Source organism: Mytilus galloprovincialis, chromosome 5 (genome assembly GCF_965363235.1).
Source record: "Mytilus galloprovincialis chromosome 5, xbMytGall1.hap1.1, whole genome shotgun sequence".
Classification (NCBI taxonomy): domain Eukaryota; kingdom Metazoa; phylum Mollusca; class Bivalvia; order Mytilida; family Mytilidae; genus Mytilus; species Mytilus galloprovincialis.
The window spans coordinates 102,843,706-102,858,417 of NC_134842.1; the positions used below are offsets into that span (position 1 = coordinate 102,843,706).

The following is a 14,712-nucleotide window of genomic DNA, read 5'->3' on the forward strand; positions in this document are numbered from 1 at the left end:
AATGGAAAAGGAGCATTTCTCGTAAATTCAAAAGCTGCAATTGGTAAGATTCATTTTATTTCCACACTAAAATTCAATGAGAAGGTAAAAGCTCATGTCTGATTATATAAATGAGTTTGCCCAATGCCTTTTCTACTCTTTCTTAATCCCTCTTTTAATGGCCTGGGCAAACGGGGTAGGGGGTATTTTGAAAGTGCTGCGTGCAGGGGAAGTGCTGTCCAAAGTTTTTAAAGTATGATGCATTCTGGTAACTATACCCATCTTGTCTGGCTTTGATTTGTTTAGAATAGAATATCAGATACAATTGATTTACGTACGGCGTCAAAGAAAAAAATTATAATAGCTTTTCAAGACGTCATAATTATTTGGACTACTGAACGACATATCCGTAGTATTACTAGCCATGAATCCATTTTTCTAGATTAAACCAAAGCTTCTGTTCTAGGTCCAAGACCAATTAATCTGGGTCCATTCGCTCTGATTCTTGATTGACCTACAGCCCATTTTCTCTACTTCTTGTTCGCTTTAGTAGGTCCGTTCACACTAATTTTTCTTAGCATACATGTATATTGTATTATATGATATCTATAAGTTATTATTTGATGGAAGTTTCGCCTACTGTTGTGTTTGTTTTGCTGTATATTTTCTTTCATTTATTTTATATTTAAGTTATATAATCAATCTAATGCAATTTTAAGATATTGTCTTAATTTTTAAATTATTATCTTATAAGTTTGTGTGCTTTGTAAGTTTGCCCCCTTCAGTAATGTATTAGAGTATTTTTTCATAATTCATTAAAATTAATGATTGACAGTGTCAAAAAATCTCAATAGTATGCAATTTATGGTCTTCAACAATGAGTTAAACATATTCTGTATAGTAAGCTAATTTGAAACACTTTTTTCAATTCGTTTGCCTTTCTTGAATCATGTTGTTTTCCAGCCTGAAACAAAATTACATCTGTATATGTACTTATGTGCTTAGCACTGAAAATGTAAATATATAAAACAACATCAAAATTCTGTATCATACTATGCTACCTTTTCAGGGATGATACATGCATGAATAGGGTCTACGTATGTGAACAACTTTCTTTCTGGTTTAAATGTCCCTTCAGTCAATCCATCAACAATCAAGAAGAAAGAAAATGAAGTTGAAAGAAAATACATGAAGCTGCCATTGAATCATGTAAAACAGTTCAACAGCAAGAAAAAAAATTAAGTAATGGAAAGGTAAGATTTGTTGGTTCGTATACATTGTAGTAAGGTGCATAAAACAAGACTTTTCTTAAACTTTGTATAAATTGGCCTTTTTAACTTTTTTTGGATTCGAGCATCACTGATGAGTCTTTTGTAGACGAAACGCGCATCTGGCGTATATATATAATTTAGTCCTGGTATCTATGATGGGTTTATTTACTTGTTTCTTAACCCATTTCACTTGGATTTAATATCAAGTCTTGAATAATCTAGGTTTTTTTTAATATTATAAATCTTAATATAGGAAGATAAGGTATGAGTGCCAATGAGACCACTCTCAATCCAAATAAACATGTGAAAGCCCCCTCACAAGAAAACAACCAATTACTGAAAAATGTAAGGGCATAACTACATAGATATAGGAAGATGTGGTGTAAGTCCCAATGAGACAACTCTACATGTATTTATATTTTGGAATTTTGAACCTATTGTTAAATTGTTGGACATTGAGTTCCAAAGGGTCCAAAATTATACTTTATATTTGTTTTTTTTAATCAAATATCTAATTCTTGGGGTTAAGTGATATGCCAAATTAAGCTGTGTATTTAGATTTTTCAAATTGGTCCTCATTACTTTAACTTAGTAAGCAGTTTTTTGAAAAAACAATTATAAATAATTTATTTATTTATTCTGTCCGTTTATTTAGATTGAAGTCAGTTTCGATGGAGGATGGCAAAAGCGTGGTAGTGGCTGGCACTATGACAGCAATACAGGTATACAAATTATCATACTCTTATAATGTGGACAACTGTTCTTGCTTTACTATTTTATTTCAATTCAAGATATCTTATATCTTAAAACAAGAGAAAACAACCTATGGACAAGACTTGTAGATATAGAAAACATAAACTGAAAATACTGTTATCATGGTAATAGTTTAATTGTATTCTCAGTTATGAATTCAACAATATAAAAACAAAGAATAGGGTGGAATAGAATATTTTATTTACCAAAAAAGGGCCTATAGCATACAAACAATATAATACATTTTGTAATAAACAATAATGTATATAACATAAAGGAAATAAAGCGTTGCCACAACACGATAAATTACATTGAAAAAAAATACAATTTATTTTTTTACGCCAAATGTGATGCTATCCAAAACGTGCACACTATGTTGACCAATTGAATATGTTGAAAGATAGGGCACCTTTGGCAAAACTAAGCCGAAGTGCATACAATCTTGAAACTGAAAGAGGTAGATACATGCAAGTCAACAGAGAAGAAAGGTTGTGCAAATTATGTCATAATAAAAATATAGAAGACGAATTTTTTTTTATCTTGCACTGCACAAAATATAAATCACAAAGAAATATTCTTTGATCAAAATTTTCCTATTTTAAAAATTATGACAAACAATCCAAAATGGAGGATGAATATATCAAACTATTACTTAATAGCAAGTGTAGAAAAACACTTAGATTAATATCATATTTTATTAATCAATCATTTGACTTAAGAAAAATGTCCTTATAAATTAGTAATATGAACAATTTGAAGCTATAACATACAATATACTTATGTCAGTAGTCTATTCTTACAAATTAACCTATATATATATTGATATATTTATAACTGCACATTTAATTGTTCGAAATGTGCCCAATGATATGCTACATGTATGTAGTATTGTTTAATTGCTGCATCATTACTATTTGTGTGCTAGTTGTATGGTCCGTTGCCAATTATTGTAATTGAGTTTGTGCCAATAGAATATTTGTATTTGTATATTTGTATTTGTATATCTGTTATTTTAGGATTGCAATTATAGAGGAGATTTTTACATACAAGATCAATAATCAGTTATGTTAGCATTTAATGTTCATGCCATTCAGTATTTATAGCATAGTTTTAATCAGAAATTATAATATTTATAGGTCATGCTAGTATGATTGGGTCAATCACTGGAAAAGTCATGGACTTCAGTCTTAGGAGCCGCATCTGCAAAGTATGTGAATACCATCAGCAAAGAAAAGAATTACATCCTATTAGTATATGAGAAAATTTACCATACGTGCCATATTCTGTACATAATAATTAAAAAAACAAAAAAATGCTATTTTTTGTTATGAGACTATAGCTACAAACATCCACATAATTCTTAAAATAGTCAGAATATTCATATTTTTCTGTTAATTATTTGAAACTCATTGTTTTGGCTATAACATATCAAATTTGTACAAGAATTCAATGATTTTTTTTTTGTAATCGAGGAAATGAGAAATAATTTTTACAAAAATCTTTGTTTTTTGGTGTGTTGCTATGGTGATTGTGTCTTTGTCAGTATGACTTAATATACATACTACTGCCATTGTTTATATTTTTTTTACTTATACACTAATTGTGTGTGATATATCTTTCATCTTTCATCTTAATTTGGTATTTGATCTCTTTTTGTCTGTTAGTTAATAACTTTTGCACATCAGGAGAATGCAAAAAACTTGATTTTTTCAACTTCTTGTCCTGTTTCCATGGTAACCGTTGTTCGTAGAAATAAAAAATTGCATTCATTTGATTGTCTTGTGTAACTGTATCATTCTGTGTAAGTTTATCAAAGGATATGACATCTTGTGTCACACTTTGTACACACAATTTTGAAAGATATACAAATGATTGCTGTTGATCACTGTCGTTAGGGGTCACGAAAACGTTTTTCGGGAAAAAAATAGTCTGGTGACCCATATTTTTTTAAATTTTTTTTTAAAGTGAATTGTTATGACCATCTTGTGTTGAATTAAAAAATATATTCAATGGGCCATTTTTTTGTAAATTTAAGAAAAATAGAAATTTTTAACAAAATCTGTGGGTTTTTTTTGCAGTAGTGTTGATAAAAATGGAGCCGAAATTAATAAATATGAATAAAACTTCCATTATTTGTGGTTTATTTACATTTTTAATAATAATTTTGTAATAAATGAAGAATAAACCTTTCAAAATACTTTCAAAAGCTTGAAAAAATTCCATGGTTTCTACATATGGTATGTATTTATGCATACCCGTAATGTACCAACTTTGGTGGCCGTTACCATGGAAACGAGTCTGGTGACATACTATTTTTAACTCAAATTTTTATAGAGGCCATTGCATAGTATATGTATGCAAATTTTAAGAAAAATTCAATGGGGAAAAAAAATTGCTATATCTGTAGGGTGCCACCTTAAGGTAGATCCCGACACTAAGGGAAGTAACCCAATTACGACTGGTTCCCTGTATTTACGCGCGAATATGACGCTTAGAAATCGGAGACCTGGGAACAGTTATAGTGTCGTCTGGTAACGAGTAAACAACCGCGATGGCTCGTTTCCGGAAGAACGGGAAGTTTAACAGAAAAATTAACTTTGTACGGTCATCAAAGATGAAATACATGAACAAAATATGTACCGACGACCATCCATATCGGAAATTTACTGACAATTTACAAGATGATCATAACGTTCTAATTGATTGTGAACTTGACGTAGGAGCATCTGTAACTGTATCAAACGATCCATCGCACGACGACAGTTGGAAAGAAGGAAGAAGAGTAGTTGAATTGCTTCACCTTGCTGAAAACCTCTTTTGTAAGATGTGCAACTGTCCTCTCCAATTACTGGATACTGTAGCGGAGCGGAAACACGGCCTCGGAAGCGTTTTGTACATTCCTTGCAGTAGTTGCAAGGCATGCAACAGTGTTGAGACAGGAAAAAGGAATGGAAAAGGAGCATTTCTCGTAAATTCAAAAGCTGCAATTAGTAAGATTCATTTTATTTCCACACTAAAATTCAATGAGAAGGTAAAAGCTCATGTCTGATTATATAAATGAGTTTGCCCAATGCCTTCTCTACTCTTTCTTAATCCCTCTTTTAATGGCCTGGGCAAACGGGGTAGGGGTATTTTGAAAGTGCTGCGTGCAGGGGAAGTGCTGTCCAAATTTTTTAAAGTATGATGCATTCTGGTAACTATACCCATCTTGTCTGGCTTTGATGTGTTAGGGTTAGGGTTAGAGTTAGGGTTAGGGTTAGGGTTAGGGTTAGGTTAGGGTTAGGGTTAGGGTTAGGGTTAGGGTTAGGGTTAGGGTTAAGGTTAAGGTTAGGGTTAGGGTTAGGGTTAGGGTTAGGGTTAGGGTTAGGGTTAGGGTTTAGGGTTTAGAGTTAGGGTTTAGGGTTTAGGGTAGGCTTAGGGTTAGGGTTAGGTGTTGGGTTAGGGTTAGGGTTAGGGTTAGGGTTAGGGTTTAGGGTTAGGGTTAGGGTTAGGGTTAGGGTTTGGGTTAGGGTTAGGGGTTAGGGTTAGGGTTAGGGTTAGGGTTAGGGTTAGGGTTAGGGGTTAGGGTTAGGGTTAGGGTTAGGGTTAGGGTTAGGGTTAGGGGTTTAGGGTTAGGGTTAGGGTTAGGGTTAGGGTTAGGGTTAAGGTTAGGGTAAGGGTTAGGGTTAGGGTAGTATACTTTGGCGAGATTAGTGAGGTGCCCTTTTGGGTTAGGGTTAGGGTTAGGGTTAGGGTTAGGGTTAGGGTTAGGGTTAGGGTTAGGGTTAGGGTTAGGGTTAGGGTTAGGGTTAGGGTTTAGGGTTAGGGTTAGGGTTAGGGTTAGGGTTAGGGTTAGGGTTAGGGTTAGGGGGTTTTTACTAGACTGCAACTGAGTTGCACTAAGGGAGATAATTTGTTTTAGTACAAACCTGGCTGAAATGAAATGAACCCAGAAAATAAAATTTAAGTGACTTTATTGTATTTGCGCATGTTCATAAATTTTAATGTAAAATGGCGATACGATTTGTGAGCTACATGACGTCATAGGACGTAACGAAAATATTAGAAATAACGTAAATACATACATACATAAATACATCAATACATACATACCTACATGCATATAAAAATGAAGATGTGGTATGATTGCCAACGAGACAACTATCCCCAAAAGGCCAGAATGAAAAGGACATTAACAACTATAAGTCACCGTACATAATACTTACATACATCCACACAGATACAAAGACTCAAAAACAGCCAGACATACATTATCAATTCTATGCATACATACATGGACTTATATCAGCGAGTTACGCATATACAGAGGAGATTATCATGCGCACTAATGGTATTTGCATAATATATGTTATAAACATAAATTATCAAAGAGCTACATTAAACAATGGTTTATAAGATGTATGTGCACTATACATGTCTGAGGTCTAGAGGACATAAGGTGGTCAGGTGGTACTTGCAAGGCAGACGGCTCATACAGCGGCTCATGGCATGAACAGAGTCACCAGTAACCAACTCTTTTTTATTTTGTTCTTCTTGTGACAGATGGGTAGGAAGAATAAAAAAAAAATAGTTTGCCTTGTCATTGTACAACAAACGATAACTAAGGTAACAGGCGTGCAGCAGGGACCCAAAACGTTGTATGAGCCTTGATATTATCCTATAGAATGTCCTGCTCGCTTTTTATCATGAAAAGTATTATGCTAATATAGTAAATATAGGCGGTTGGTGATCCAATAGAGAAGTAGGGGTTGAATTAAGTAGTTTGTTTCCTTATCATCGATACATTAACGTATAGAGACGACATATCCAATTATACGGTTTCCTTATCTATGTAATACCTCATAGGTTTGCCTATGAGGTGATTGGTAAATATTATACCTCTAATAAGTAACTGGCCAAAAGGGATTGTCTTGCCGTTTGGTCTTGATATTTGTATTTCAATTCTTAGGAAAATGCCGAGATGCTTCAGAATATATTATCAGTATTCAGCCGACACCTGTTAAATAATAGTGACACATCTTTTAGAACTATAACAGTTTTTTTAAGCATATGTTTCTTATTATTCAAGTTTATGGTCAAGGTTAGGATTACAATTGACTTTGCAAAGTACCTTAATCATTATTTAAGCATATGTTGGCTATAATTGAAGATTAATGATGATGTTAAGCTTAAGGTTAAGGTTATATAAAGGTTAAGGTTAACTTTCCATTTAACCTTAATCATTTCTTAAGCATTTGTAGGCTATTGTTTAAGTTTAAGGTTAAAGTTAAGGTTAAGGTTGACTTTTACTCAACCTTAATCTTTATTTCAGCATATGTTGGCTCTTATTGAAGATTAGGATTGAGGTTAAGCTGAAGGTTAAGGTTAAGGTTAATTTTCGTTTAACCGGTTACTGGTTAATGTTAAGGTTAAGGTTAACTTTCCATTTAACCTTAATCATTTCTTAAGCATTTGTTGGCTATTTTTTAAGTTTAAGGTTAAAGTAAAGGTTAAGGTTGACGTTTACTCAACCTTAATCTTTATTTCAGCATATGTTGGCTCTTATTGAAGATTAGCATTGGGGTTAGGCTTTAGGTTAAGGTTAAGGTTAATTTTTCGTTTAACCGGTTACTGGTTAAGGTTAAGGTTAAAGGTTAACTTTCCATTTAACCTTAATCATTTCTTAAGCATTTGTTGGCTATTTTTTAAGTTTAAGGTTAAAGTTAAGGTTAAGGTTGAATTTTACTCAACCGGTTACTGGTTAATTTTAAGGTTAAGGTTAACTTTCCATTTAACCTTATTCATTTCTTAAGCATTTGTTGGCTATTTTTCAAGTTTAAGGTTAAAGATAAGGTTAAGGTTGACGTTTACTCAACCTTAATCTTTATTTCAGCATATGTTGGCTCTTATTGAAGATCAGCATTAAGGTTAGGCTTTAGGTTAAGGTTAAGATTAATGTTTCGTTTAACCGGTTACTGGTTAAGGTTAAGGTTAAGGTTAACTTTCCATTGAACCTTAATCATTTCTTAAGCATTTGTTGGCTATTTTTTAAGTTTAAGGTTAAAGTTAAGGTAAAGGTTGACGTTTACTCAACCTTAATCTTTATTTCAGCATATGTTGGCTCTTATTGAAGATTAGGATTGAGGTTAGGCTTTAGGTTAAGGTTAAGGTTAATTTTTCGTTTAACCGGTTAAGGGTTAGGGTTAGGGTTAGGGTTAGGGTTAGGGGTTAGGCTTTAGGTTAAGGTTAAGGTTAATTTTTCGTTTAACCGGTTAAGGGTTAGGGTTAGGGTTAGGGTTAGGGTTAGGGGTTAGGGTTAGGGTTAGGGTTTAGGGTTAGGGTTAGGGTAGTATACTTTGACGAGATTTGTGAGATGACCTTTTTCACTTCTGCGCATGTCTGACCTTTTCTGTGACTGCGCATGCGTGAGAAGGGTTAGGGTTAGGGTTAGGGTTAGTGTTAGAGTTAGGGTTAAGGTTTGGGTAAGGGTTAGGGTTAGAGTTAAGGTTAGAGTTAAGCGTTAGGGTAAGAGTTAAGGGTTACATTTACTGTTTTGTTTATATAATAGGCTTTTTGTAACAATTTCCTCAAAAAGGTATGACCAAATTTGCATATTGAAATTCAGGGGAGATAATCTATTAAGGCTTATGTCAGAAATTGCTGGTACAACAGTCCAATGTGCTGCACCTAATTAATTAATAAATGATAGCCTTCCATGAAGGAGTTTAAGTGTTAAGTTGTTTTGTATTTGTTGTATTCATCAATATATTTACCCTATTTCTAGAATATTCTCTACCGACATAGTTATTTAGTACTTTATGTACGTCAGGATGAAAAGTTTTTAAAAAATTAAGCGCTTCGTAAGTTTACGGTTATACTAAAGTTTTGTCGACAAGAATAGAAAATGCCAATATTTCTTCTTTTTGAATGATATTCTGGTACTGGCCTTATAATTGAGTACTTTTAAAAACATCCTGATGCAATTTTTGACATTAATGGGAATGAAAACCCGTTTAAATCACAAAATTTGTTGTCGGTATCAACAAAAGGTGGCAATGTCTTCCCTTCTCTCTGATTTTTCTGGTCCGGCATCATTCTTTCATTGTAAGAATGAATAGTTTGACACAAATTAAGAGATTTATAAGTGTGCGGTTACTGATATTTATGTCGCGAAAGAAGTTTAAAGCGACAATATTTCATCTTTATTATGATTTGAAGTCTACGGTTACTAAAACCTTTGTCGACAACAGTAAGAATGCATAATTTGAGGTTTTTAAGTCTATATTTATGTCGCGAAAGAATTTAAAGCGACAATATTTCATCTTTATTATGATTTGAAGTCTACGGTTTCCTAAACCTTTGTCGACAACTATAAAAATGCATAATTTGAGGTTTATAAGTCTACATTTATGTCGCGAAACAATTTAAAGCGACACAATTTCATATGTTTTTTTGATATTCTGACAATGAAGTAATATTTATGAGTTTAGATGGATTCTCAGACACAAAAGTGAAGAAATGAAGGTTTCTGGTTGTTGTATTTGTTATATCTTGTTGTATATCTATAAATGGTGCCAATATCTATTCTTTTTAGTGATACTTCTGTGCCGGCATGAACATTTTCTTCTTTTGATGCATAATATGACGCAAAATGAGAGCTCTATAAGTTTACGGTTACTTTTATTTGTGTCGATAACAATAAAAGGCGACATAATTTTTTTCTTTTGATTAATATTCTTGTACCGGCTTGGTAATTGATTGGATTTGAATAGATATATTTTCTTAAAATTAACTGTTCCGAAAAGATGACAAGGCGATCTACAGGATGAAAAGTTATTGGTATCATTGAAGTGTACGGCCGAACTTTCCTACCTCACTGAACAAACGTTTGTGTTATATATATATATATATTTTTTTTTTCTATATTGATTTCATCTTTGCAAGTGAGCCACACATTTTAAATTTCACACACCTAATTCTGAAAGTGATAAACGGTGAAAAACTCTTTTGGACCGTGTCAAATAGCCGGCGTTTTTCTTCTTTCGTCAATTTTGTCCAATCACGTTTCATGGGTTAGGGTTAGGGTTAGGGTTAGGGTTAGGGTTAGGGTTAGGGTTAGGGTTAGGGTTTAGGGTTAGGGTTAGGGTTAGGGTTAGGGTTAGGGTTAGGGTTAGGGTTAGGGTTTAGGGTTAGGTTAGGGTTAGGGTTAGGGTTAGGGTTAGGGGTTTTTTACTAGACTGCAACTGAGTTGCACTAAGGGAGGTAATTTGTTTTAGTACAAACCTGGCTGAAATGAAATGAACCCAGAAAATAAAATTCAAGTGACTTTATTGTATTTGCGCATGTTCATAAATTTTAATGTAAAATGGCGATACGATTTGTGAGCTACATGACGTCATAGGACGTAACGAAAATATTAGAAATAACGTAAATACATACATACATAAATACATCAATACATACATACCTACATGCATATAAAAATGAAGATGTGGTATGATTGCCAACGAGACAACTATCCCCAAAAGGCCAGAATGAAAAGGACATTAACAACTATAAGTCACCGTACATAATACTTACATACATCCACACAGATACAAAGACTCAAAAACAGCCAGACATACATTATCAATTCTATGCATACATACATGGACTTATATCAGCGAGTTACGCATATACAGAGGAGATTATCATGCGCACTAATGGTATTTGCATAATATATGTTATAAACATAAATTATCAAAGAGCTACATTAAACAATGGTTTATAAGATGTATGTGCACTATACATGTCTGAGGTCTAGAGGACATAAGGTGGTCAGGTGGTACTTGCAAGGCAGACGGCTCATACAGCGGCTCATGGCATGAACAGAGTCACCAGTAACCAACTCTTTTTTATTTTGTTCTTCTTGTGACAGATGGGTAGGAAGAATAAAAAAAAAATAGTTTGCCTTGTCATTGTACAACAAACGATAACTAAGGTAACAGGCGTGCAGCAGGGACCCAAAACGTTGTATGAGCCTTGATATTATCCTATAGAATGTCCTGCTCGCTTTTTATCATGAAAAGTATTATGCTAATATAGTAAATATAGGCGGTTGGTGATCCAATAGAGAAGTAGGGGTTGAATTAAGTAGTTTGTTTCCTTATCATCGATACATTAACGTATAGAGACGACATATCCAATTATACGGTTTCCTTATCTATGTAATACCTCATAGGTTTGCCTATGAGGTGATTGGTAAATATTATACCTCTAATAAGTAACTGGCCAAAAGGGATTGTCTTGCCGTTTGGTCTTGATATTTGTATTTCAATTCTTAGGAAAATGCCGAGATGCTTCAGAATATATTATCAGTATTCAGCCGACACCTGTTAAATAATAGTGACACATCTTTTAGAACTATAACAGTTTTTTTAAGCATATGTTTCTTATTATTCAAGTTTATGGTCAAGGTTAGGATTACAATTGACTTTGCAAAGTACCTTAATCATTATTTAAGCATATGTTGGCTATAATTGAAGATTAATGATGATGTTAAGCTTAAGGTTAAGGTTATATAAAGGTTAAGGTTAACTTTCCATTTAACCTTAATCATTTCTTAAGCATTTGTAGGCTATTGTTTAAGTTTAAGGTTAAAGTTAAGGTTAAGGTTGACTTTTACTCAACCTTAATCTTTATTTCAGCATATGTTGGCTCTTATTGAGGATTAGGATTGAGGTTAAGCTGAAGGTTAAGGTTAAGGTTAAGGTTAACTTTCCATTTAACCTTAATCATTTCTTAAGCATTTGTAGGCTATTTTTTAAGTTTAAGGTTAAAATTAAGGTTAAGGTTGAATTTTACTCAACCTTAATCTTTATTTCAGCATATGTTGGCTCTTATTGAAGATTAGGATTGAGGTTAGGCTAAAGGTTAAGGTTAAGGTTAATTTTCGTTTAACCGGTTACTGGTTAATGTTAAGGTTAAGGTTAACTTTCCATTTAACCTTAATCATTTCTTAAGCATTTGTTGGCTATTTTTTAAGTTTAAGGTTAAAGTAAAGGTTAAGGTTGACGTTTACTCAACCTTAATCTTTATTTCAGCATATGTTGGCTCTTATTGAAGATTAGCATTGGGGTTAGGCTTTAGGTTAAGGTTAAGGTTAATTTTTCGTTTAACCGGTTACTGGTTAAGGTTAAGGTTAAAGGTTAACTTTCCATTTAACCTTAATCATTTCTTAAGCATTTGTTGGCTATTTTTTAAGTTTAAGGTTAAAGTTAAGGTTAAGGTTGACGTTTACTCAACCTTAATCTTTATTTCAGCATATGTTGGCTCTTTTTGAAGATTAGCATTGAGGTTAGGCTTTAGGTTAAGGTTAAGGTTAATTTTTCGTTCAACCGGTTACTGGTTAAGGTTAAGGTTAAGGTTAACTTTCCATTTAACCTTAATCATTTCTTAAGCATTTGTTGGCTATTTTTTAAGTTTAAGGTTAAAGTTAAGGTTAAGGTTGAATTTTACTCAACCTTAATCTTTATTTCAGCATATGTTGGCTCTTATTGAAGATTAGGATTGAGGTTAGGCTAAAGGTTAAGGTTAAGGTTAATTTTTCGTTTAACCGGTTACTGGTTAATTTTAAGGTTAAGGTTAACTTTCCATTTAACCTTATTCATTTCTTAAGCATTTGTTGGCTATTTTTCAAGTTTAAGGTTAAAGATAAGGTTAAGGTTGACGTTTACTCAACCTTAATCTTTATTTCAGCATATGTTGGCTCTTATTGAAGATCAGCATTAAGGTTAGGCTTTAGGTTAAGGTTAAGATTAATGTTTCGTTTAACCGGTTACTGGTTAAGGTTAAGGTTAAGGTTAACTTTCCATTGAACCGTAATCATTTCTTAAGCATTTGTTGGCTATTTTTTAAGTTTAAGGTTAAAGTTAAGGTAAAGGTTGACGTTTACTCAACCTTAATCTTTATTTCAGCATATGTTGGCTCTTATTGAAGATTAGGATTGAGGTTAGGCTTTAGGTTAAGGTTAAGGTTAATTTTTCGTTTAACCGGTTAAGGGTTAGGGTTAGGGTTAGGGTTAGGTTAGGGTTAGGGTTAGGGTTAGGGGTTAGGGTTAGGGTTAGGGTTTAGGGTTAGGGTTAGGGTAGTATACTTTGACGAGATTTGTGAGATGACCTTTTTCACTTCTGCGCATGTCTGACCTTTTCTGTGACTGCGCATGCGTGAGAAGGGTTAGGGTTAGGGTTAGGGTTAGTGTTAGAGTTAGGGTTAAGGGTTAGGGTAAGGGTTAGGGTTAGAGTTAAGGTTAGAGTTAAGCGTTAGGGTAAGAGTTAAGGGTTACATTTACTGTTTTGTTTATATAATAGGCTTTTTGTAACAATTTCCTCAAAAAGGTATGACCAAATTTGCATATTGAAATTCAGGGGAGATAATCTATTAAGGCTTATGTCAGAAATTGCTGGTACAACAGTCCAATGTGCTGCACCTAATTAATTAATAAATGATAGCCTTCCATGAAGGAGTTTAAGTGTTAAGTTGTTTTGTATTTGTTGTATTCATCAATATATTTACCCTATTTCTTGAATATTCTCTACCGACATAGTTATTTAGTACTTTATGTACGTCAGGATGAAAAGTTTTTAAAAAATTAAGCGCTTCGTAAGTTTACGGTTATACTAAAGTTTTGTCGACAAGAATAGAAAATGCCAATATTTCTTTTTTTTGAATGATATTCTGGTACTGGCCTTATAATTGAGTACTTTTAAAAACATCCTGATGCAATTTTTGACATTAATGGAATGAAAACCCGTTTAAATCACAAAATTTGTTGTCGGTATCAACAAAAGGTGGCAATGTCTTCCCTTCTCTCTGATTTTTCTGGTCCGGCATCATTCTTTCATTGTAAGAATGAATAGTTTGACACAAATTAAGAGATTTATAAGTGTGCGGTTACTGATATTTATGTCGCGAAAGAAGTTTAAAGCGACAATATTTCATCTTTATTATGATTTGAAGTCTACGGTTACTAAAACCTTTGTCGACAACAGTAAGAATGCATAATTTGAGGTTTTTAAGTCTATATTTATGTCGCGAAAGAATTTAAAGCGACAATATTTCATCTTTATTATGATTTGAAGTTTACGGTTTCCTAAACCTTTGTCGACAACTATAAAAATGCATAATTTGAGGTTTATAAGTCTACATTTATGTCGCGAAACAATTTAAAGCGACACAATTTCATATGTTTTTTTGATATTCTGACAATGAAGTAATATTTATGAGTTTAGATGGATTCTCAGACACAAAAGTGAAGAAATGAAGGTTTCTGGTTGTTGTATTTGTTATATATTGTTGTATATCTATAAATGGTGCCAATATCTATTCTTTTTAGTGATACTTCTGTGCCGGCATGAACATTTTCTTCTTTTGATGCATAATATGACGCAAAATGAGAGCTCTATAAGTTTACGGTTACTTTTATTTGTGTCGATAACAATAAAAGGCGACATAATTTTTTTCTTTTGATTAATATTCTTGTACCGGCTTGGTAATTGATTGGATTTGAATAGATATATTTTCTTAAAATTAACTGTTCCGAAAAGATGACAAGGCGATCTACAGGATGAAAAGTTATTGGTATCATTGAAGTGTACGGCCGAACTTTCCTACCTCACTGAACAAACGTTTGTGTTATATATATATATATATATATTTTTTTTTTCTATATTGATTTCATCTTTGCAAGTGA

General features: G+C 33.0%; 1 long non-coding RNA gene across 1 annotated transcript; it reads left to right on the forward strand.

Moving 5' to 3' along the window:
- The first annotated feature begins 744 nt into the window (after window positions 1-744).
- On the forward strand, window positions 745-3,249 carry LOC143074917 (uncharacterized). Its single transcript, XR_012978164.1, has 3 exons — window positions 745-1,232; window positions 1,906-1,972; window positions 3,140-3,249. It is a non-coding gene; the product is annotated as an uncharacterized LOC143074917 (long non-coding RNA).
- The last annotated feature ends 11,463 nt before the right edge of the window (window positions 3,250-14,712 follow it).